Source organism: Typopeltis vanoorti, chromosome 1 (assembly GCF_054136105.1).
Source record: "Typopeltis vanoorti isolate ZY-2024b chromosome 1, IOZ_Tvanoo_1.0, whole genome shotgun sequence".
Taxonomy (NCBI): domain Eukaryota; kingdom Metazoa; phylum Arthropoda; class Arachnida; order Uropygi; family Thelyphonidae; genus Typopeltis; species Typopeltis vanoorti.
Genome location: NC_143549.1, coordinates 13,291,907 through 13,318,667, shown reverse-complemented (window position 1 = coordinate 13,318,667; position 26,761 = coordinate 13,291,907). Strand labels below are relative to the sequence as shown.

General features: G+C 34.0%; 1 long non-coding RNA gene across 5 annotated transcripts in view; it reads left to right on the top strand.

Moving 5' to 3' along the window:
• Window positions 1-25,068, top strand: part of LOC150109796 (uncharacterized) — a 160,139-nt gene extending 135,071 nt beyond the window's left edge. For 4 of the 5 annotated variants that reach the window (XR_016548672.1, XR_016548671.1, XR_016548675.1 and 1 more), the window contains one exon: window positions 24,226-25,068. This is a non-coding gene — a long non-coding RNA (uncharacterized LOC150109796). Of the gene's footprint in view, window positions 1-19,840; window positions 20,018-24,225 lie in introns of those variants that run through there. The other variant, XR_016548676.1, reaches the window with a different exon arrangement.
• Window positions 25,069-26,761: the final 1,693 nt, after the last annotated feature.

Below are 26,761 nucleotides of genomic sequence, written 5' to 3'. Positions count from 1 at the left end.
GCTTTCTTCTTTTCCTTCACTGCCTCTTTAACTTCCTGTGTCCACCAGGGAGTTCTGATTTTCTTATCCTTGCACACAACCTCACCACACGCCTCTCTGGCAGAATCAATCAATGTTTTCTTCAGAGTTTGCCACTGAATTTCCAAGGCTTGATTCCTGTTCTCAAACTCTTTAATTTTCTTTTCAATAATCTTTCTGTATTTTAGTCTACAGTTCACATCTAAGAGCTGCTCAACTTTTATTCGCTTTAAAACTTTCTTACATGTTATTCTTTTCAATATGAAATTCAACTTAATTATTTATTAAGATTTGGTTGATTTCTGAGAACTGCTGCTGACTCTAAAAAAAAATAGTGATCACTTCCACTTTCAAATCCTCTGTACACTCTGGTGTCCTGCACCAGGGAGAAAACATCACTATCAACAATAACATAGTCAATGAGACTTTTCTTATTCCTAGCCTCTTCTCTCCATGTGAATTTGTGCACATTTTTATGTTGGAACATGGTGTTAGTAATAACCATTCCATGTCCTGAGCAGAAATCCAACAGATATTTGCCATTATTATTAGCTTTGCTCTTTTCTCCAAATTTTCCCAAAATATTTTTGTATGTCTATATTTGTCCCAAAATATTTTAGTATTGTGTGGTATTTGTATGTAACATACAAATATCACACAATACTAAACCCAACCACGTGGGTGACTCTTAAGTCCTATCTAGGTGGAGCACCCTCTAAGGTCGGTTGTAGGTGACCTGGAATGTAAGGTGGGATCTCTGATGATAAGTGTTTCCCAAATTTTAGGAAGCTTAATGCAATCATATTTATTTAGATTTGGTTGATTTCTGAGAACTGCTGCTGACTCTAAAAATAGTCTCTCTTTTTTGAATTTGCTATGGTGGAGCGTGGTGGTTTTTTCCATGAGATCCTGTGGGTTGTATCCAGTGGTGAGATATAAGGGGCTCGCCCGAGCCCTTTGTTAAATTTTTCTCAATATTGTAGTTACTGTTACTACCATTTTACAAATAAGAATTCACTTTTGGTAATCGCATATAAATAAATAGGACTATAAATATTGCCCCTTGATTGGTACCATTGATTATCACTTGAAGTATAAAAAATCAAAAGAGAAATATAATGTACTTCAGTATTACTGTGTTTAGATAATATTTATTTATTACTTATAGATTGTTTGTCATAAAAACTTCTATCGCAGACAAAAGAAATTTATTTTGTTTATAAAAAAAATGCGGACTATTTCATATGTGTGATTATAAAAGATTTTATTCTTATCATATTTTGATAGTTAAAAAATGTTTTTCTTATGTAAGATAAATTAACATCGTTGATTGTGTGCAAATATTTCATGTTTAGATCATGAAATATTTGTTTCAAAATGATTGCCTTTAGAGGTTGATTGTCCCCTCATACTTTTTGATTGGCATTTGTACACAAGCTGTATTAATAAACGTTTTTGTATGAAATACAGCTTTTTTTTTTTTTTTCTTGACGGTGTGAGCCCTTTGTTAAAATTTCCATAGCTCACCACTGGTCGTATCCAAAACATCAACCAAATATCAGTCTGCAGTTCACAGTATATAGAAAACCAACTCATACTGGCAAATACATTGAATCTAACTCACATGACCCTTGTCAGAAATATGGTGTACTCAAATCTCTAGTTGACATAGCTCATAAAATATGTTCAATAATTTATCTTCTAAACAAGTAACTATCTATTATCAGAGCTACCTTTAATTCGTTTGGTCATAATACAAAAACTGTCAATATTGAAAGTATTTTTCACTTGGTTATATGATTCATTAAAGATGCCAAGAAATTATATTCTTGGTTTCATCCTTTATCCAAGTGTGCACGTGAAGTTATTCGTATATACAAGCTAATGACTTCACATCATTTGCCTTAGTATCCCATAATACAATGCACATAATCTTATGAACATGTGTAATGCTATGCATTATGGGAAGGGCTGCTACCCAACTGCTTTCGACCTTTATTGAAGTCTCATTAGTGGGAACCAGACCCAGCAGTGATACCAAGGTTGAAGTAATGCAGAAATAATATTTTTATATACAAGTAGCCAAAACGTCACACCTTATTACTAAAATACACTTTATTAGAGATAGATGTCAAAAGCGTTTCCATTCAAGAAATTGTATTCTTGGTTTCATCCTTTATCCAAGTGTAAGCAAACAAAGTCTGCACGTGAAGTAACTTCACGAGTGGGCTACTTGTATATAGAGGCTAATGACTTCACATCAATTGCCTTAGTATCCCACAATGCAATCCATATATCCTTACAGCCATATACAATGGTATCCATTATGGGAAGGGCCACTACCCAGACCCGTTTTGGGTCTGGCTTCCACTGATAAGACTTCAAGGTCAAAACCAGTCCCCTTCCCCCTTTTTTTTTCTGAAGTCTCATATCTGTTGTTTCAAATCCATGATATATTCAGTCATATTTTATTATTATTATTACCGGCAACTCCAAGGAGTCCTTAGACTCATCAAGGGAGGCCCTAAACATCATTCAAGAACAACTATTCAACATCCACACAGTATCTATGATACTCTGCCTTGAACTCATTCACAGTCGTGGCACCCACAACAGACTGGCAGCTTATTCCACTCATTCACCACTCTCCAGGTAAAAAACTGAGCTCTGACACCCTTGCTAACTACACTCTTGTCCAGTTTCCATAGATGGCCCCTACTCCTCCCACCACCAGTTCTGTTCTGAAAATATCCTCTGAATTAATCGTATAGAAACCCTTCAGTAATTTGAATGTCTCAATCATATCACCCCTTTTCCGCCTATCAGCCAATTTCTGCAACCCACAGATTCAACCTGTTCTCATGAGGTTCATTCCATAGACCTGCTATCATCTTGGTCACTTGTCTCTGGATCCTGTCCACCTCCTCCCCATCAAGAAGAAACCCTGGCTCCCAGATCTGGGCACAGTAGTCAAGATGGGTCTTATCAAGGCTCGATACAGAGGAACAATAACTTGCTTGTCTCTGCTCGTCAAAGTATTCTTCAGTAACCAACTGATTTGATGAGCTGATTTAGCCACTTTTGCAATGTGCCCCCTAAACTTCAACTCCCTATCCACCAATACTCCAAATCCTTGGCCTTTTCAATCTGCTGGAGTACAGTTCCACCAATGTGGTATACTGTAAAAATATGCTATTTTAGTTTTTATCAAATCTTATTAATTACAGTAGGACCCCTGTATCTGCGGTTCGATATCTGCGGTCAACTTACGAAACTTTTATAGTCTCTACAAACATTTGGCTTTGAAATAATGTTGGATCTAATATCCACTTTGCTTATATAATTTTACATCGCCGAAATAAAGCCGTATGGCTCTTTCTTTTAGTAATAGACAGTTCGGCTGATCTCAGAGATTCTCCAACACCAGGGCAACTCGTTGCAAAGGTGGAGAAAGCTACACACACATCTGAGGTTGCTAAGATTCCAATTCATGTTCAGATAACTTTATTACAGTATGTTGTTATAATTGTTCTGTTTTATTATTAGTTATTGTTGTTAATCTCTTACTGTGCGTAATTTATAAATTAAACTTTGTCGTAGGTATTTATGCTACTATCCGCAGTTTTAGGTATCTGTAGAAGACCAAACCCCTTGAATACAGGGTGCCTACTGTACTCTTATCTTATATTAACTCCTTGTCGGCTGCTGTTTTTTAAAATTCTACGTTATCCCATTTAAAACTTATCTTAACCTTTACTATACTTCTGACTAATGGCTGCAAATAATATAAAGCTCATGTGTGCAAAACTTACAGAACAAAGAAATCGCCTCAGGCCAGAGCCAATCTCTTTGTCTGACCTACTGGTGTTTATTCTCAACTGAATTTGAAAAATTTATTTAGTTTCTAGCTGCGCCATCAATTTCGTGGGTGGAAGTTGAATCTCCCTCTGAAAAATAACACACAGTAAACCACACGGACCTTTTCTCCCTTAATTCTAAGGGAGAAAAGGGCCACACTGACATCTAGAGATAAAGATGTTATTATTCCCCTTTATAAAGCATTGGTACTTCCACATTTGGATTATTGTGCTCAGGTCTGGTCACCTGGATTCTTTAGAGATGAGGAGGCTGTGGAGAGGGTTCAGAGAAGAGTGACCAAGTTGGTAAGTGATGTAAAAAACGCTCCCTACATTGATAGATTGAGAGCTTGTGGATTGCAGAGGTTGGTTGATAGGTGGAGAAGAGGATATATGACATTTAAATTACTGAAAGGTTTTTATAGGATTGATGCAGGGGAAATGTTTCAGCTGTGTGATGGTGATGGAAGAACATGAGGTCATCCCTGGAAATTAAAGAAGAGTGTGGTTAACAAGGGTGTCAGAACAAGGTTTTTTGCCTGGAGGGTGGTGAATGAGTGGAATTCATTGCCTGACTTAGTTGTGAGCTCTTCATCTGTAAATGAATTCAAGAAGAGATATGACAGATATTGTTTTGCTAGTTTGGGTCTCCTGCGATGAATCTACTGACTCCATGGAGATACCCGTAATAATACCAACAGAGGATTAAAAAATACAAAAAAAATGAAGACATCAAGAAAGAATGGAATAATATAAAAGAAATTATTACATCAGCAGATAAAAGTTTAAGAAACATACAAAAAATATAAAAATAAAAAATTACATATGTGGGACAATTAAATAAAAACAATAATCGAAAACAAAAAGGTGGCCTTTAAAAGATGGTTAAGTATCACAAAACAACATAAAATTGAATATAAAAAAAGATGAGCAATAGCCAAAAGAGAAACCAGGAGAGAGACAGAGAAAGCTGGGGAAAATTTGTATGATATCTAGAAAATGACATACAAAATAAGATCCAATACGTATAAAATACTAAAACATGTGAATGCAGATAAAATTGCGAAATAGGTGTAAAAGAATTCTCGGATTACTTCATGGATCTTTCGACAAATAATACTAACACCAAAAATCAATAAATTACGGAATACTTTAAATGATATTATTTTATTATTATATGACACCTCCAGGGGTGGAGGTGTCATATAGATGTCCATTTGTATATAATAGAATATAGACAAATACCAATAGAATTGAATACAAGTATAGTAATACCTATATTTTAAAAAGAGGATAAAACAAAACTTGCTAATTACAGAGGTGTTAGTTTATCGAATACATGCTACAAAATAATAAAGTAAAATACTAAATGAAAAATTGCAAATATACAGTATAAAAATATTAGAATATCACAATGGATTTAGGAAAGGACGCTCTACAATGGTTGCAGCTTTTTTTAAAACTACTTATAGAAAAGAGAGAATTTAATTTAGAAACTCATCTTTTATTTATAGATTACAAAAAAAAGCATTTGACAAAGTAAAAAGATATATACTGTTTGAGATATATTACAAAGAATAAATATATGCAATATTGAATATATACAAAGATAATGAAATAAAAATAAATGAAAAAATGTCTGAAAAACAATCTATAAACCAAGGAGTAAGACAAGAGGGTTCCTCTGTCTCCAGCACTTTTCAATATTTATATTAATACAGTGTAACACCTTAAACAATTCAGGTGTAAATTTCCCGGAATAACAAACTAAATATGCTATTATTTGCAGATGATCAGGTAATAATATCAAATAAGGAAGACAATTTAAATGTTATAGTAGAACAGTTTTGCATGAAAATATCCATAAAACTAAAACAATGGGATTTAAAAAAAAAAAAAAAAAGTTTGTGGAGTAGAAGTAAAATAGATATTAATAATAAAATAATAGAACAGATAAATACTTTCAGTTATCTTGGATGTGAAATATCATATGAAGGAGAAAAAGACATAAAATTAAAAACTTAAAAATTTTTACAGATTATATAGGCCTGATAAATAGGACACTCATTCCAAATATAGTACAAAAAGAAACGCACTTGAAAATATACAATAAATTAACAGTGCCCACATTATTATATAGCAGTTAAATTTGGGCAAAAAAAAAAAAAAAAAAGATAAAAACAAGTGAAATGAGATTTATGAGAAGAACTGCAAAATACACATTATTAGACCAAAAAAGGAACAAAGATATTTTAAAATAACTAAAAACAAAATCAATAGAAGAAAGATTAAACAATTATAAACAAAAATGAATAGAACATGTAAACTGAATGGCCAACACCCAATATCCTAAACAAATAATAAACAATAAACAGTTGGAAAGAAAAGGCTGGGTAGACCTCAGAAAAGAATATTAGATGGATAATGGTTCAAGGATGGAGTGGTTGGTCGACGAATTTTGTGCTCCTGTAAAGTTGATTTTTTTCTGTTTTTATTGTGTTTTCCCTTAGAAAATTAGTGTTTTGTAATATACTAGTGTAGATTTTAGTGTCTTATAGTGTAGATTTCGTATTTTATCATATATTTTTATTAAGATATTTTAATATTTAGTATACGTTTAAAATGGTGCCAAAAGGGCAAGAAAGGTAATGCTAAAAAAAAAGCCTTAGGCGAGAACAAGAAGGTTAGCCCTGCGAACAAGGTTATTGTCCACATTGGAGGAGGTTAATGAAAATGAATTAACCGCCAAAATTGCGAAGTTGGAGCAGATCATCAGAGAGACAATGCAGGAATTGCAGAAAGTTGAGAGATGTTTAAATGAGTATAGGGAGAAAAAGAATAATGAGGAAAATAAGAAACAAAGCAAGGAAACAGGTAAGTCAGGAAATAATGAAAATCAGGTAAGTGATGTTGTTAGTAAAAAGAAAGAAGTTATTTGGTATGGTGACTATAATAAAACATGCTATAGATGAGAATGCTATAACATTGAGTTTTCCTGGAGCGAAAATTAAAAATATAACACAAGTAATTCAAAAACAGAAAAGTAAATGAAATCGTAGTTGTAGTAGGTAGATTTAACTGGCGATAAGTTCAGTATGAGAGAGGACATGAAAGGGTTGCTGGAAGAGGTTGAGAGTAAAGAGTGAAAAAGTGAAAATCAATAATATTTTACCTCGCTATGATAAAAATGAATTAAAAAGGACTATGATGGCAAATGATTCGATGCGTAGGCTGTGTAGAAGGGATGGATGTGTGGAGTGAGTTTGAGGGAAGATTGGATTTGTATAAGAGGAATGACCTACACCTGAATGTGTTTGGTATCAGATGTCTGGAAAAACTAATAACTGGTATGAGATCTAACACAGAGAGTCAGGGAAACTAAATTATAAAGGGAGGAATGGTGTGAATGTGAGTGTAAGAACAATGTTATATAACTGTTTAATGATGAGAATGGGTTTTGTCATGGAAATTTTGAAGAGGAAAGAACGATTTCAGGTTTGTGTCGATCCCGTTCGGACCAATCAAATGTGTGCAAAAATGTCTACATGTGTAAGGCATTAGAGAAGAATAGAGATCTGCAAGTAATCCAACTGTGTCAGGCAGACTGCAGACAAGACAATACAAAAGAACAAACAGGTAGATTGTTATCTCTGTACACGAATGCTAGGACTAACAGAAACAAAGGGGTAGAGTTTGTTGCCTTAGTCAATATGTTGCGACCTCAGATAGTAGGAATTAGTGAGACATGGCTATCATAATCAGACCTACTAACTGTATCGAGTGTCATGGGTACAGTATTTTTAGGAAGGATAGAGTGGATAGGAGAGGGGGGGGGGTGCTGCTAATGATATTGGATGACCTGAATCCAGTTAGAGTTGAGACCTATGATTGTAGTACTACTAACAGTATTTCATGTGGCACTGAGTTTGAAGCCATCTGGTGTGAGGTGGAATCTAACAAGATCAATACATAGTGGGGTGTTGTTATAGACCTGGTGGATCGGTTGCTAGTGATGAAGAAATGCATCACCAAATACAAAAGATGAGCACGAAAAGAGTAATCATAATGGAAGACTTTAATTATCCAAATATTGATTGGGTAGCAGTAGAATCTCATGAGAAGAATGAAAATGCATTTATTCAGCTGTTACAGGACAACTTCTTCAAGCAACATGTGACAGATGAAACTCAAGGTCAAAGGGTGTTAGATTTGATTATAGTGTCAGAGGGCGTTTCAGTTAAAGATGTAACTATTCTCTTCCAGTTGGTGACAGTGATCATGCGGTACTCACTTGGGAAGTGACTAAGTTTATGATGTTCCATTCAAAAAAAGGTTACGTGCTGAACTACAAAGCAGGAAATTACGACTAACTGAGGAGTATACGGAGTTCAGTGGAATGGGATTGGTTGCGATAGAAAGAATATCGACAGTGAATGGGAAGCATTTAAACAATTCCTAAATGATGTGATATCAGAATGTGTCCTGAGAGTTCGAAGAATAAATAGAGTAGGAGTCAAATGGATATGTAATCTTATTAAGCAAGAGATTCTTAAGGACGATGTGGAAGGAATCTGATTATGAATAGAAACTGGCTCTGTGTGCTAAAGACAACCCACAAAAATTCTAACGATATGCTGCGAGTAAAAGAAAGAATGAATACGAAAGAATAACATCTAAATCCAGATGGCATGAGGGTTTACAGATGCAAAAGAGGTTGTTCAGTTAATGAGTGCCCATTTTGTTAAAAGCTATCAACCTGGGGAAGACAACATTAAGCTCACTGTTACCTCTTCACTAGATGAAGAAATGCAGGTGTGTGAGGCCGATGTATTAGAACTGTTGCACAAACTGAATAAGAATTCAGCAATAGGGACTGATGGAATATCAGCACGTGTGCTAAAAGAGTGTTCAGCTGAACTGGCCATTCCTTTGACCAGGATATTTAATATGAGTCTCAGAACAGTGAAGATTCCACAGGAATGGAAGGAATGTATGGTAATTCCATTGTACAAGGGTGATGCAAAGACATGTATCCAACTGTCGACCAATTAGTATCTCAGGAGTGGCGGTGAAGATTTTGGAAAAATTGGTTAGGGCCCGTATTCAAAAATGGGTTGACAGCGAATCTCTACTTTGCAATGAACAACATGGATTTACTAAGGGAAGGTCATGTTTTAGCCACTTACTCACATTCTATAACAATGTTAACATTGAACTTTACAAGGGGAATGGATACACCATGATACTTTTGGATTTTGCTAAGGCTTTTGACAGAATACAGCATGGAAGACTGCTGTAGAAATTGGAGAAAATGGGTCTGGGTTATACAATATTAGCATGTTTTAAGGATACTTGTGACATAAAGACTGAATAATATATGCACACACAAGAAAGATATTTAATTAACCAAATATTTCGGTCTGGAAATAGCAGACCATCTTCAGTGGCACTACAAGAACAGTTTTAAAAAAATACAAGGTGGAATACTAACAATAGATCGTTTAAAAATAGAAATAACATCATGTGGCTTGTTCTATTTTCAAATGATCTATTGTTAGTATTCCACCTTGTATTTTTTTGAAACTGTTCTTGTAGTGCCATTGAAGATGGTCTGCTATTTCCAGACCGAAATATTTGGTTAATAAAATATCTTTCTTGTGTTTACGTGCATATATTAGCATGGAATAAAGGATGGCTGACTGACAGATCTCAAAAAGTGGTGTGCCACAAGGAGCAGTGCTTGGTACACTGTTATTCAATCTGTACATTAATGATATTGGGAAGGATTTGACAAGCGACATACAGTTATTTGCTGATGATGCAAAGATAGGTTGGGTAATCAGGAATGCTGCTGATATGCAGTCTTTGCAGAATGATTTGAATAGGGCTGGAATTGTGGGCATGGGAAAATGTGTGTCAGTTCAATGTCTTTACATTTATGAGGAACAGTTGTTGTTCCTCATAAATGTAAAGTCATTCACTTCAACATGATTAGATATCCAATATCGTATTATGTTGGTGGGATTAGGCTAGAAGAAACTGATGAGGCTAGGAATCTTAGAGTGTTAATAGATAGGAAGTTGAAGTTTAGGGGCCATATGGCAAAGATTGCAAATACAACTCAAAAGATAATTGCAATGCTGAAACGAACATTCACATGTAAAGATAAGGATGTCATTTTGCCTTTTTACAAGGTGTTGATGAGTTCTCTTGGGCTATTGTGCACAGGTCTGGTTTCCATTGAGATTCTGATGGGGGAGAATGTTAAAATGATATCAGGATTGTGGAATACTGATTACAAAGACAGATTGAGAATTTGTAGACTGCAGACACTAGCAAACAGGAGAAAGAGGGGTGATGATTGAGACTCATGAACTTCTGAAAGGGTCATACAGGATTTCAGTTGATGGAATTTTTCAATTTATGGAGTGAGGAAAAGACAAGAGGGCATCCTTGGAAGCTGAGAATGAAGGGTGTGAAGGCTAGATTTTTCTCTCAGAGGGTGGTGCATGATTGGAATGGATTGCCATTGGATGTTGTGAGCGCAAGCAGTGTGAATAAATTCAAGAATAAGTATGATAGCTGGTGTGCGTAGATGTGGCCTCATTCGATGAGTCTCTGACTTCCTGGAGGTCTCTCTTAATAATAATAATGAGACTGGAACAGACCAATATGGTCTGCATCCGTAATTAGTGTATGATGATGATGAGGAGGAAGAAACAAACTCACAAGAGGAATTTAAAACCTTAAATTTTATTAAAAAAACTTGGAAATTTTTTATCATAATGGAATAAAATAAAGATAAAAATATAAGAGTTTTTTTGAAAGTTATCTTTCAGTTATCCTCATGTTACAACAGTGACAGTAAATCATGAAGTCATCAGCATTGCCTACAGTGCAAGGAAGCTGTTCAGTGAAAACCCTGTTCTTGAGGAATTGGTAAGATTTACACTTATAGGCATCTAGTCGTAATCCCATCTGTGGGATTACGACTAGATTAAACTTCACACCAACTATTACTCAGTCAAGCACGTGTATGAAGTGTGTGAACCTATGGTTCCTCTCATACTGAGCAGGATTACTGTAATGACTAGTCATTAGTAGAGTAAAACTAACTTGTCTCAGAAGGTCTAATCCCAGCTCATGTTCCCTGTTAGTGAACAATCCAATGCTTAGCAAATTCTGATTTGCTGATAGGAAGTGGCAACATCAGATGATCAGAAAGTAACATTACGATGAATTCTCAACCAGCACAATCCAGCTTTTCCTGTGGTAACTTTTCTGAAACCTTAACTCTTAAAAGGATCGGTATACTCCATATAGGCTTAATTCCACTTTCTTTCATCATATGATCCATATAAATAAGAGTAGAAATAGGGTATATCCTTTTCTTACAGTTCACTTTACATCAAATTATCTTCCTGTACTTCTTTCAATTTTAACTGCTGGCTTATATCTTAAATATAGAATGGTATATGTAAAATATACCATTCTATTTTTATATTAGTTATGCATATTATTATAATATAATATATATAATAATCTAATATATATATGTATATATATATATTTAAAAAATAGATTTAATGACTTAAACCGAGATAACTTATAAAGTTTTAATGAGAATAATACAACTAGTTTCAGCTTATAACAAACTTCATCAGGTATTTATTAAAGGAAGAAAATAGTAATAAACATTGAAGTATCTATCTAGAACAAAATAACTCCTTACTATTCCTGGATGTAATGATTACAAGATGCTCTGAAAGATTAAAAATCTCTATATACAGGAAATCTACTCATACCAATAGATATCTACATAGTCATTCTCATCATTTCCCACCACAGAAGCTTGGAACTATATCTACCTTAGGACACAGAGCATGCTCTCTTTTGAATGAACCAGATGAACTCCAAAAAGAAACAAATCACCTCTCTTATCTTTAAACCAAATGGATACTCCGAAAAAACGATTAAGAAATTTCTGGATCCTCCTAGGCAGTACACCACAGAAACTAATAATAATTTTAAAGGTAGCATCTCCATCCCATACATTAGCACAGTCTCTAACAAATTGGCTAAGGTCCTTAAAAAAATGCAACATCAGGATGTTCTTCACCACACTTCCAAAAACCCGTTCTCTTATCAGCCATCCAAAACCAATTCATCACAACTTAAAATATCCAGGTGTATATAAATTATGGTGCGATTGCAATATCCCTTATTTTGGACAAAACAACAAATCCATTGAAACGTATAGAGGAGCATAAGAGAGATATCTCCTATAAAAGATCACGTGCAACTGCGTTGTCCAGTTCTTTTTTCAAACAATCCTAATGATGATCTCCAAAGTCACTCCGTTTGCTGGGATAAAGCAGAAAATATTTTTCGCTGTGGTGATGAGTTCGAAAGAAAAATTGTAGAATCCAGGGAAATCATCCTGAATCTTGAACGCTTAAACAGCAATTTAAGTTATAACATCCCAGATAGCCATACTGCAGTTATTCAATATTGGTGTTCACGAGAGCCGGCATGCACACACACGCAATAAACAATAGCGCGCCAGTTAGAACAACTTATAAAATACAAAGTTTTTTGTTTCAATTATGTGTTGCAATTTTTACCTGTAATTCCCAGTTTTTTAAATACTTCAATGTTTATTACTATTCTCTTCCTTGAATGAATACCTGATAAAGGCTGTTATAAGCCGAAACTAGTTGTATCATTCTCATTAAAACTTTATAAGTTATCTCAGTTTAAGTCATTAAATCTATTTTTTAAAAATGTATCACAACAACTGAGTAGAAGTCTATGATTACATATATATATATATATGTGTGTGTGTGAAGCAGGTGACCAGTGGTGTGCCTCATGGCTGTTATTGTTTAATTTGTACATAAATGATATAGGAAATGAATTGAAGGGAGATATTCAGTTGTTTGCTGATGATGAAAAGTTGGTAGTGCAATAAAATATCAAGCTGATGTTGAGAGTTTGCAGGATGATTTAAATAAGCTGGCAAAATGGGCAAAAGATAATGGATGTGGAAAAGTGTAAAGTCATGCATTTTGGGATTAAAAGATTACCAGCTGTATACCACATTGATGGAACGGTTCTCCAAGAGATTGATGAGGCTAGGTACTTGGGTGTGTTGGTGGATAAGGAGTTGAAATTCAGAGGACACATTACTAAGGTGTCCAAGATAGTACATAGGATTACTGCTTGGTTACTGAAGAACACTAACATTCAGAGATAAAGAGGTTATTATTCCTCTTTATAAGGTGTTGATACTTCCACATCTGGATGATTACTGTGCTCACGTCTGGTCTCCTGGATTCCTTCAAGATGAGGAAGTTGTGGAGAGGGTTCACAGGAGAGCAACTAAGTTGGCGAGTGGTGTAAAAAAAAATGCTCCCTACATTGATAGGTTGAGAGTTTGTGGATTACAGAGATTGGTTGATAGGCAGAGAAGAGGGAGATATGATAGAAACATTTAAATTACTGAAAGGTTTTTATGAGATTGATGCAGAGGAAATATTTCAGCTGTGTGATAGTGATGGAAGAACAAGAGGTCATCCCCTGGAAATTAAGGAAGAGTGTGGTTAAGAAGGCCATGAGAACTAGATTTTTTGCTTGAAGAGGGGTGAATGAATAGAATACATTCCTTGACTCAGTTGTGAGTACTTCATCTGTTAATGAATTCAAGAAGAGGTATGATAGATATTGTTTTGATAGTTTTTGTCTTCCATGATGAGTCTTCTGACTCCATGGAGATACCCATATAATAATATTATTTTAGAAAAGTGCTAAAATTCAATTCATTTCAAGAGAAACTGAACTGGAATAATTAAGCAATCTAAAAACAGCAAATAACTCTCTTCAGATGGTTGTGTGTCATCATCACAGCAATTTTAGAATATCAACAAAAAATTTATTATACTTCCAGTGTAAACTCTGTTCAGTTTCTATTTATTTGGAAAAAAAAAGTAAATATTGTCATCGAAGAAATGGAATGTTGTTTGAATAATTTGGATTCAGAATCAAAATAGAAAATACCTATGCTTAGTTTTTCTACACTGCAAAGGCATAAATAAAGAGTTGGCCTGCTATCGAGGGGGGGGGGTGGCTCCCCTCGATGAGTCTTGATAGACTTTGTGTTTCTTAGGAAGGACCTCCTACGATGAGTCTTTTGACTCCATGGAGGCCTGAATAATAATAATATCAGTCCTGAACTAACAGTTATTAAATATACTTATACATTATTTTTTTTTCATTAAGTTAATCTAATTAATTAGAATAATTTTTTGAATTATTCTCTTTTACTATCTTTGTATTAAAGTAATTGATTTCAGAAACACATTTTAAAATGTTAACAGTATATTTTATGAAAAGAATAAATTCACTTATGAACATTGGACTTATAAGCACATTTCTTTGAGCTCACATTCCTAAGTTGGGATTTGCCTGTAATTGTGTTTTTTTTTTTTTTTTTTTATCAACTGTTTGTCATAAAATGAGAACCCGATCCTGACAATATTGTTTGACCTGAACCTAGCTGGTTCTTCAACTTTCTCTCTTATAGCTTTTCTTAGCCTTTTTTTTTTTTTTTTTTTTTTTTTTTTTTTCGGGCTATGACTTCATTTGGTGCCATATGATCATTCCCATACCTCATTGGGTTTCGGGAGTGAAGCCTTCTGCAAGAAGAAAAGTGTGGTTGCAGATGTCCTTTCCACAAAGAGTTAGTAGGACAATCACAAACATTCATTCCCGTTGTCGGGATTCGAACCTGTAGCCGCTCCGCTGGAGAGTGGATACACTAACTGCTCAGCCAACCAGGATGGCTCTCAAAGTATGCTTGTGTAAATTTTACCTAAAGCACTTAATAGGGAAATTCATTTGTAATTCTGACTTGGTTTTATTTCCATTTTTATAGATGGGAACTATCAGAACTCTCCTCTAGTCATCTAGGATTTGACCTCCTGACTATGACTTCTGGATTATGCAGTGTAGCAACTGTAAACTTTATGCCTCCATGCTTTATCCTTTCTGGCAAATATCACTGTTGAGGCTACATTGTCACATTTCAGGTTTTTGATAGCAAGTTACACTTCACCTTTAAAAAATGTGCTTCACTTTAATTCTTGTTAAAACTTTTTTTTTAACATCACTTCTTTTCCATATGGTATTTATTTTTATCCTACTTAACAATGAGTGATAGCCACTCCCAATTTCAAATCCTGTGTATACGCTTATATTCTGAACCAGCATGAAATTTCATCATATTATACTACCATCATGTTTTGTTTTGTTTTGTTTTCCTTTTAAAGATAAAGTAAGGAATTGGAAACTACATCAGAAGTTCCACTCAGTTCTCTTTATTGTAAATGTGTCCTCACAGCTATCTGGCTTTGACCCTTAAGTGACCTACATATAAATACAGGTAATCCTCATATAACACGAATGTTAGGTTTCATAGAAATGCTGCGTTATATAAATCGTTTTATGCAAGACTCGGATCACATAGAAAAAGTAGGGTTAGGTGCCGAAATCATTTTTTTTTTTTTTTAAGATCATATAAACAATGACATATCCAACAAAAAAAAATTTTATTTAATTCAGGTAATTCATGTAAATTAAGAAAACATAAACTATGAAAAAATACATAGTGTAAAATTATAAAAATATATATAAATTGTACGTAAACGTCATTTCATATAATGCATAAATGTTTTAGGCAAAATAAAATAAAGTGTATATTTTAATCATCACTCTCTTCAAAAGTAACATTTCGTAGATGCTCTTTATTTACGAGGGGCCGGACGTCGTCATCACTTGAAATCTCTTGGACATCATTTGTATAATTCTCATTGCATACTTAAGCTGATGTCCAAGAGATTTCAAGTGATGACGACGTCCAATTGTCTCGTGAATTTTCTGGAGAGAATGGAGAGATAATGATCTCTCCATTGAGAGATCATTATCCATAAAATAACTTTCTTGCCAAGTTCAATCCTTCTGCTAATTTCTTTAACGGATTCATCGCAATCAGAATCTTCGGCAGAACTTTCCCTGCCATTTGGTTTGATGTCATCTATTAATTGTACCAGTTCCTCCTCATTTAAATCTTTCCCCATCAATTAATTCACTAATTTCGTTTTCAAACTTATCGTCATTACTATAAAAATACATTTTTTTACATGAAAAAAAAAAGCATTACATATTGTATGTAACTCACCAAAAAATAAAGTGCTCAGCTTTGAGATTAACACACTTATGATTTTTAATGCGCTTTCCTGTCAGAAAACGAAAACAATTTTCAACAATAAACACTTTATACAGTAAACAATTGATGTACATGTGTGTTAAAGAGTATTTCCCTTAATATAAATTCGCTACTTATAACTACATGCACGATATGGGCAGATGCAAATTTAACGAAAATAAAATTTGATTTTTAAGTCGTGCATTGAAAAATATATGAAAAGATAAAGGGTTACTACAGTTTGTAGACTGTCTAATATCAAAACCGCGTTGTATAAGTACCTTGTTATATGAGGGTTACCTGTACTTGAAATAGAAACGTGAAATGTAAAAAAGAGTAGTGACTGAAGTAGATGATGATGATATTCAACTAGAAATGCTCAAATATAAATTTTATTTTTTTGCACTGCATAATTCAGAATGTATTGTCTGAATATCAAATTCTGGATGATTGGACTAGGGATGGCACAATATATCTCATCAAAGCAAAACTGAAAAAGTAGAGAATTTGGTTGAGTTAACTCCAGTTTCCTGTTTTGAATATCTTAGTGTTGTATTAATGTAGTTGGTATCAAAAATTGTTCTCATTAATGAAATATGGCTCACATTATTCAGTGTGTTCCGAGTGGGCAGGCAAAATGGAAATGACTTGGAGTATTGCTAATGATTACAGGAGAATTAAGTAGAAATTTTCCAGTGTGACATTGTAGTATGACTAATATATAAGTTTGGTGTTGAGGTTAACAGGACAAAATGCGTTATTGGATGCTGCTACAGGTAGTTTAGTCCAGATTAGTTATCTGGATCATCATAAAAACTAACTGGATTCTACAGAACTTTATGGATACAGGCAGGGCTCTCATTATGGGTGAGCTTCAACTATGGGGATATATAGAGGAGGAAGGAAAAGCTTTGCAAGATGAGTGAAAGAGAATTTAGAGAATTACAAGACAGCTACTTCAAGGGACATGTCTTGAGGTGGGGGGGGGGACAGGTGGGTTTATTGTCAAAAATATGGATCTATAATAGCATCTGATAATCTGTCTGTAAATGAGAATTTGCTGCCAGCTAGAGAGAGAGAATTAGTAGTAGTATTATTACATCACACCTCCAATGAGTCCAGGAGCTCATCATTGGAGGACACTCTACCCTACTCCATTACCCACATCTCGCTGTCTCACTTACCACTTAATTCTCCAATGACACTACCACCATCATTGCCACTACCACCCACATCCATCAACAACAGTATTTCTTGTCTGAAAATGGTGTGTGTGTGGGAAGAAAACCCCAGACTTTCTAGAAGAAAGTCATACTACTTCTGAGAAATTGGCTAACTCCTTCACTTGAAAAAGCTCATAGAAAGATTCCTCTTGTCATAATGAGAATTGAACGCAGATCTTTTCCAGTTGAAGGACACAATGTTCTATTCTTTCAATTGTGCTATGGAAGCACTATGTAAGAAAATCATTTAAGTACATCAATTGAAAATGCTTATATTTGATAACTATATGGTACATCAAGAAGGCAGCTTGAAGTAGAGCGTGGGAAGTGATCAGGGAATGTCTGAAGAGTGGGAGTTAATAGATGAATAAAACTTTCAAGCAAGAGCTACTTTTTTTTTTTTTTTATATATATGATATTGTGAGAAGAATAATGAGGCTAATGATCAGTCCAGGAGAGTGACAGTCTTAGCAAAGATCACAAGATTGGATTATGAAACAAAGTTATAATAAATTTAGTTTAATCCTTTACCCAAGTGTAGGCAAACAAAGCTTGCGCCTGAAGTAGTTCAGGACTAAGGCAACTCTTAGTAAAGGTGAACCAAGCTCTCATCACTCCTAGTCTCAGTATCTCCCATAACATCTCCTTGTGGACATGTATAAAGCGATGCATTAAGGGAAGGGCCACTATCCAGACCGGTTTAGACCTTTATTGAGGTCTCGTCAGTGGGAGGCAGACCCAGAAGTGGTGATACTAAGGCAGACGCAATGGAGAGGTCATATTTACTTATACGAGTTGCCAAAAGGTGTACCACCTTATTATTAATTTACTCTGGATTTAGAGAAAGATGTTGGAAGTTTATTTCGACTTGGTTAGACTATAATAAATTTAGTTTAATCCTTTGCCCAAGTGTAGGCAAACAAAGTTTGCACCTGATTTCTTGATTTCTATTGAAAACGGCATGGCTTTGTCATGTTTTGCAATATAGTGACTTGGATAAGGGGAATGAAGTATGCCACAATACCTTTGAATTTTGCAAGACAGGATTCACGCCAGAGATTATTCTACATACTTAGGTATGCAAAAATAGGTTTATGAGATGGAGTGGATATGGCTGATGAATATCAGAGTAATGTTTAGAGTTTCTGGTCTGAGAGACAGAAGGTAATTAATGATATTTGGAATGGTCTACAGTACAGTGTAATAACCAGTTATTTTCTGATGAACGCTAAGTTCGGGGGGGGGTGCATTTTCTTGATGGAGGATGGGAGGACTTGTAGAGTAATATTAATGAGAATTTATTGTAAGTAGTTGGTCATTCTAGAGACTTGGGTCTTATGTGAATATAGTTAAATTTAGCATCCTGCATTAGTATTGAAGAGACCACTACCTTTAAAAACAAGGAAGTTATTCTCCCATTTTGGGACTACAAGACTGACTTGGAAACATGTTTTACACATAGAAAATATCCACCCTGACTATTGCATATCACTACTTAGATTCCTCTAGTCCTGCATGTTCTGGAAAAGTAAATAACAATAGAATTACAGCAGTCCCTTTCTTTACACAGTTTGAATAATATGTTTTTTAAATTAAGATGGTTAGTAAATTAATAGCACAATTTATTCAATACAGTTTAAAAATTCACCTAACATGTTCAAGCTGGTCCTGTCCAGGCAAAACTTCTACAGCCATCTTTGACCTGACTAGGAGTAGCTTTATTATATTATATCACTAAACACAGTACTGAGACAATTTGTCTCAGTATACTGTGTATTATATTATATTTATATTTCCAAATTTTACTTATTATTAATAAAATTTAATTATTTTACTTATTAATAATAAGTAAAATAATCATATCAACACGTGTTGATATGATTATTTTTGATATATGAAAGTATATTATGTTTAGTTTAATTAGAGACAATTGGAATTTTTATTGTACTGCTAAATACAGTATCTTAACTAACTATATTGTTCTGACATCCTCTTTTAAATGTTCAGTTGCAGAAACTGTGGCAACACCTGGTCTTTATTTGCTTTAGATAAATCATTTGGTTTCTGCACTCAAATTCTGCATTATGTTTATAATGCAGTCATTGGGTGCAGAAACCAAATGATTTAAAAAATAAAGATTTAAAGATGTGTGTGTGTGTGTGTGTGTGTGTGTGTGTGTGTGTGTGTGTGTATATATATACACACACACACATGTTTTTGTATACAAAAAACATAAAAAAATGCACCCACCATGTGGAATGCACATAATATACTATTAAGTGAATTACTGCTTGAAGTAAAACACATGGCCAGCACAGTGCTGGCCATGTGTTTTACTATGCAGTGTTTAATAAACTTTCAATCGTTTTCAAGTTTATTATCCTTTGTAGTTATATTGGCAGTAAAAATAGTAAAAGCAAGTGTATTTTTAAAAATAATTAACCCTTAATTAGTCACATCTTTTTTTGTTACATAATTAGGCACATGGTGTCAGAAAAATCACTCCTTACTCCAAAACTGATTATGCAGACGGCCAGCATGGGGGAAGCAAGAAACTCAGCTACTTGAAATTGCAACAAAATCCATCATTGTTTTTGTCAGAAATTGAATTTGAATGCTGGCTGGGGTCAAATAAATCCTTTGTGACTGAAAATCAATTCGCTTAGCACTGTGTTTTCATGGGATAAATGAAGTATGTAAATTGTAGGATTCATAGAGACCCAGAACTTTGTCCTTGCATGCCTTTAAAGGTATCACTCCTCTCTTCATCCAGCATGAAACAGGAGAAGTAAGAATTGGACTATGTATGACAATGGAATAGCATTTTGCAGATTTGGTTGGAACTTCTCAGTAGTTTGTTATAGTAGAAACTAGCTGTATTTTAGATATTAACACATACACCAGGTTAAGGGTTGAAACCATTTTTCTAAACCTATAGGTTAAAAATGCCACAAAATTATATTCTTGGTTTCACCTTTATCCAAATGTAAACAAACAAAGTTTGCATATAAAGTGACTTCACGACTGGGTTACTTGTATATAGAGACTAATGACTTCATGACTGGGTTACTTGTATATAGAGACTAATGACTTCACATCATTTGCCTTAGTATCCCATAATGCATATATCCTTACAGATATGTATAATGCCATGCATTGTGGGAAGGACCACTATCCAGTCTGGTTTTGACCTTTATTGAGGTTTCATCAGTGAGACCAAGATTTGAAGTAATGTGGAAATCATATATTTTCTATATACAAGCAGTCAAAAGGTGTCACCCCTTATTATCAAAATTCCCTGGAATAGAGCTAGTCAAAAGTTTTTTTTTACTTGGTTATACATTGGATTTTCTATATTAAAGTATTATAATCATAACCTAAACTACAAGTTAAAGATGCTAAGAAATTATATTCCTGGTTTCATCCTTTATCTACATAAAGTTACTTCATGTGGATAAAGGGTGACTCCCACTGATGAGACCAGCTAATACCAAGAAGTTAAAAAGTTTCTTTAACTAACAAAGAAGCATGGAGGCTTTGGGCTTTCAGAGCTTAAAGTCCTGCTGTTTAAGCAGAAGAGCTTCAAAAATTCCATACAGTGTTTCAGATTGACAACACATGTGCAGGCCTCTATACTACCTTGGTTTTCATTTTCTCCTGTTTGGAGTAAATGATTATAAAGGTCCAAAAACTGAGATTGTTCTTGAATGCAACAACATTCTGTGCTTAGTTCTAAGATTGCTACAACATTCTGGCATTGACATTCTTTCCATTTAAAAAAAAAAAAAGTAAAATTTGATATAAAGAAATCTTTAACCTCTTTCATCACAAACTTTCACATTTGGGTACTGACAGCAACACTTTATTTTGTAACTTATTGAAGTTCCAAGGATACCCTAACAGAAGAGATCTTGTTTGGAGAATTGTATAAGATTGCCTTCTAGTCAATACCATCAAATGGATGTACTTTAACATTGGTGATCCAATCTGTTACCTATTGGAAACAGTAGAATATGCATTCTACAATTGCGATTCATTTTGGAACAGATTATACCCTAACAGAAGAGATCTTGTTTGGAGAATTGTATATGATTGCCTTCTAGTCAATACCATTAAATGGATGTACTTCAACATTGGTGATCCAATCTGTTACCTATCGGAAACAGTAGAACATGCATTCTACAATTGCAATTCATTTTGGAACAGATTATGTAATGTGTTGGACATTCAATTACTTAGAACAGAACAAGTTATTTTTTTTTACTGTACCCACCATCTGTCAGCAATAGTAAGAGAATTTTGATTTTTATAATTAATGAATTAAAATACCATTTATAAAAAGTTAGGAAGAACATTGCTAATCCATGGCATGGATTTGAAACCCAGTAATACGACATACAAATGCTTTATAATATTGTATTGTGGAAATTTATTGTTCAGTCGGATGATTTTTGTATTTAGAAAGAAGCATTCTAGGATATATCAAATGTTTGGCTAGGTGGTGTAGACCAGTGCTTCCCAAACTTCTGGATGTCAGGGCCCCCTTTGCAAAAATTAAAATATTTCACGGCCCCTCCTCGAAAAAAAATCGTAATAGAGAGATATATTATTATAATATTTATTGTATTTATATTCAATACAAAATATACACAGCGAATATTGCAAAAATCAAATACACATATTACATTTTTTGTCTCTTACTGTTTGGTTCTAAAGACGATGCGGGCTGTTCTAGTAAAATATGAAATACTGTCCTTTTTTTTTTTGAGTGTTTCTGCTTCTGATTGTTCGCGGGATTTATTTTTTATCAGCCACTTATCCATCTCAGGGTTTAATTTTTTAACGTAGAATAGATCAAATAATAGCACCACTTACCAATACAGGCACACCACAGACTCATAACATGAAATTAGTGAATATTACCTGAATAAGGGAATCCCCGGACCAGGAACATTTTTCTTTTTTGTGACTTTTATTCCTTTACGGTAATTAAGCCTAACTCGAAACAGACAGCAAAGGCAGGTTATTAAAACGTGCATATGATTGGTGCGGTATAAACAAAAGATCGTGCAACCGAAAGATAAAAGCATAGCTGACAATTGAATTGAAAGGCTAACTCTCTTCAACCGAATTCTACATGGGAAACTACCATAACATTCATTATATATATATATTATTTAGTTTTAACACTTTTATGAATTTTAACACGTTCCGTTGAATTTTATTGCTGCCTTGGGAAATCGAACTTGCACACATCTAATTAATAACAATAGTTTTTATTTAGATACTGTGTTTGCCCATGCAACACATGGTTTTGTTTCAGTCTATATATATACAGCATAGTTTCTGTATGAGGGGACATGTGATTCAATTAATTAGTGTGTTTTTATCTCAGTTGTCTCTAATTGCACTATTTGTTGAGAAATATATTACACAGACTCCTCATACCTTATTCACTGGCATAATAAAAGTACTTGTTTTTATTGCCTCTGCAGTATAGTGGCTGTTAGGGAGGGCGTGTTGTTTACCACTGCAAGCGAGTTACTATCTCCCCACATGAACTTGTTTAAGCTTTTTTTCATGTGTGAAGCATATGCGAAACTTTTATTGGTAACAGAAAACTAGCTTGGATGACAGTGATAATATAAAACGAGTTTTGATATGTATATATAGTAAATATCAACAGTCCCTGATTACGAACGCGTGATGAAACGGACAGGAAGATTTGGAGCTTCCCTGGAGAGCATTCGAAGTAAATACAATTAACCACTGTTTTGAAATGAAACATATGAATAAGCAATATTTACTAATATTCATTAAGCGCCGAAATACACAGGAAGCAAAGTTTGTGAACCAACACCAATGTGTGAATTTTTCCATTAAAATATAAAAAATAGCAAAAAAGAAATAATAAATAATAAAAGTTAAATATGTTTCTTTTAAAATAAAAAAAATCTACTTATTCTTAAAACATTTTAAATTTGTTTTCATTATTTCACGGCCCCCAAGGGGGCCGCAGCCCACAGTTTGGGAAGCGCTGGTGTAGACCACCCACATTATGCAATATTCACTCAGTGGATAGGGGAGGGTATAAAATTTTGTCTATGAGAGGTTTTTTTAAATGTTTCCATCATCTTAGTTCAATGTGGTGTTATGGTCAAGTGCTGGGATTACTGGAGAGCAATCTCAGGCAGAGAAGTCTGACTCAAGATGGTTAACTCAAGTAAGGCTAACCACCTGGATATCAATCATATTTATGTTTTAGTTTCAGTTAGTCTCATGTAGATTGTTCATCTACATGAAACTGGTGAAAAAGGACAACTGATATCCTTTAACTATATGGCGATATAAAAGAGCCGAGGCTTTTTTTCTCTACCTCTCATACCATTTGTCTGTCTTTTCTTTCTCCTAATACTATCAGGTTCTCTTGTACCCCTATACTAACTAGTCCTAGGCCTATGGTGAACATCCCTTTACTTTTTCACCTCAATAAAGGTTGAAACTGGTCTGGGTAGCGGCCCTTCCTATAATGCATAGCAGTATATGTGTCTGTAAGTATTATGGGATATTAAGGCACACACATACAAGTAGCCTAGTGATGAAGTTACTTCATATGCAAACTTTGTTTGCTTACACTTGGATAAAGATGAAACCAAGAATATAATTTCTTGGCATCTTTAACTTATAGTGTAACCAAATGAAAAAACTTTCAACAGTGTATTAAACCTAAATGGAATTTTAATGAGTTTAATAAACCAATAACATATTTAAGTGTTAATTAGTCATTTTATGGCATTTTTAAGAACTGCTTAGTAGTATAATGTGCATTAGTTATGATCAGCTTTATTTATTTTTTTCTTTGCAGCTAAGAAGTTTATAATATTCAAGAGATGCAGGTGTGCTTGAAAAAAGTATCTTAAGATTCCTGCATTATTAAAAAATGTGGACTGTTTTGTTACCAGCAAAACCAAAAAATTGGTTTTAATATTTTGATATTATAATGGTTATTTTTTTTTAGTATACAGTTTTCTTTACATTAAAAAGTTTTAAATTGAAATTACACATTCTGCTTAGATTTCAGAAATCTTCTTCTAGCCTTATTTCATTATAGATCTGCCAATCAGCACAAGTAGTTAACTATGCATCTTGCTGGTTCCATATAACTGAGACCAACTGGTAGCTTCTGACAACATGCACAATGATTTATTGGATATATTGTCAGAAGCTAGCTGCTTGTGTCTGAGTCTGCCTTGATAATAAACGTTTTTATGTGAACGTTTACTCTCAGATTACTTGAATCCATTGGAAGAACATTTTTGCCCAATTTTGGTCATACGTTGGATTTTCTATATTAAAGTATGATAGTCATAACCTAAAATACAAATACTGCTTTGATAGGAATTATTAATCAGGTTAATTTATGCTTTCCCTGTTCTTGAAGTTATTAAAGATTTTATCTTAAGAGATATGATAATAGTAACAGGTTAGTTTTGTTGTAGATTTGAAATTTTTTTTTAAGCTCTAATTCCCCATAAAAGTAGAATAGTTGAAGCTTTTGTAAACTGCTTTTAGCTATTTTTTTAGCAGCACCTGTGTTTCCAAAACCTTATACAAATTCAGTATTTTAGCTGTATTTGTGTAATTTGCAGCTGTACCTGACCTGAGTATGAAAGTGATCATATTTGCAAATAAAATAAGTTTTATTTTACTTGTTATTAATCTTTTACTTCAATGATTTTAAATGTGTGTAAATGTTTTCAAAATGCTTGTTGTCTCTTTAACATAGAAAAACAAAGCTTTTTTGTGAGTTTCCTGGGTTTATTATATAGTGTGCTTATTCTTTGCAGTACCTATTTCTAAACATTGTATGAAAATTATCAGTGGTATATCTAATTTATTTAATATCATGAATGAGTTTATACAAAATACCACAAACATGAACAGAGGTATTAGCTAACTTAAGTTTTTTTTTTAAGTCTTATTTTGTTTTTGATGTTTGTTCAGTTTGCTGTATGGTAACTTGTTATTCTCATCTGGGTTGAACATTTTGATGTACAATTTCAGCGAAAATTCTTTCTTTCTCTGCCCCACTTGGTTTACGTTCAATAACCTGCCCATCAAAGAAAAAAAGGGCATTGATTTGTTTGTAATGGTGGACTTCAGCAAATAGTTCAACAACTTTTGAAATTTCTAAATCAGTTCATACCACTGGATTAATTTGGGATTTTTTAGAAATGTTGGGTGTTGAAAATAAAGAGCATTCAGGCTGAATCACAGACTGGATAGTTGCATGAAGCTACTTTAAATACAATGCAAATAGTTGTTAACACTAAGTTCAAAAGACCTATTCTTTACATTGAATAACAGTCAGTTATACATGAAACAATTTATTGTTTATAGTGTTTTCGTGGGAAAATGTTATTCCAAAAGGAGATTTCTTTTGTTGTAGGCACTAATATTGAATTCAAATGTAACAAAATGCAGTAGGTGTTGCTTAAGTACCAAAGTCAGATAACTGGGAATAGACCTCCACATCACTTTTAAGGAATGCAGAGAACTGATAATTCTTATCTAACCTAAAATCAAATCCTTACCTTCAGATGCTGTGTCCCATTAGTAAATATACACTGGATACTAAATGAACAAGGATGGGCTGACAATTTGGAACTTACTGAACTAAATAGTACTCTCTGTTGGCTTCAACCACAAGTAGATATGATGTTACTACATGATGAGATTTCATGCTGACTGGAGGATCACTCAGTTAAACAAGGCTTTGCTGTCAAGGAATCAGGGTAGACAATGAAAAGTCAACTACTGGAAGAACTCATACAGAAGAACAACAACAAACCCAACATCAGAAGAATTCAAGATGGAACCATCACTATAGAGAGTGTTAATGGAAAGGAAATCGAACCTACAGAACTGGAAAAGTATCACATGGACATACTTGACATTATTGACAGAAGACAAGAACAGGTGAGATCTTACTAAATAATAAATATAGGATATTATATTTGGGCATTAATGATCAAGGAAAGGAAGGAGAAGCAATAGCATTCAACACCAAACATGAAGGTAAACTTCTTGGTTGGGTGGGCTGTTTCAAGTAGTTATGTGAACAAACTTCAAAATGGACAATGAAATTTTTGAGTGCTTGCGGTCCCACAGGCACCCAAATATTTTCCCTTAGGATTTTCTCCTAAGGGAAAAAGTGAAGGAATTTTTCTAGTCATTAGAGCAAGCAGCTGACAAAGTAGGAAGTGAATCCTATCAGGCATATAGAGAACATTTTGAGAAAATTGGGGAAAAAGGGCAAGGCTAATAGTAATGACAGGAATCTGCTAGAATTCTGCTCAGGATATGAAATAGTCATTATTAACACCATGTTTTAACATAGA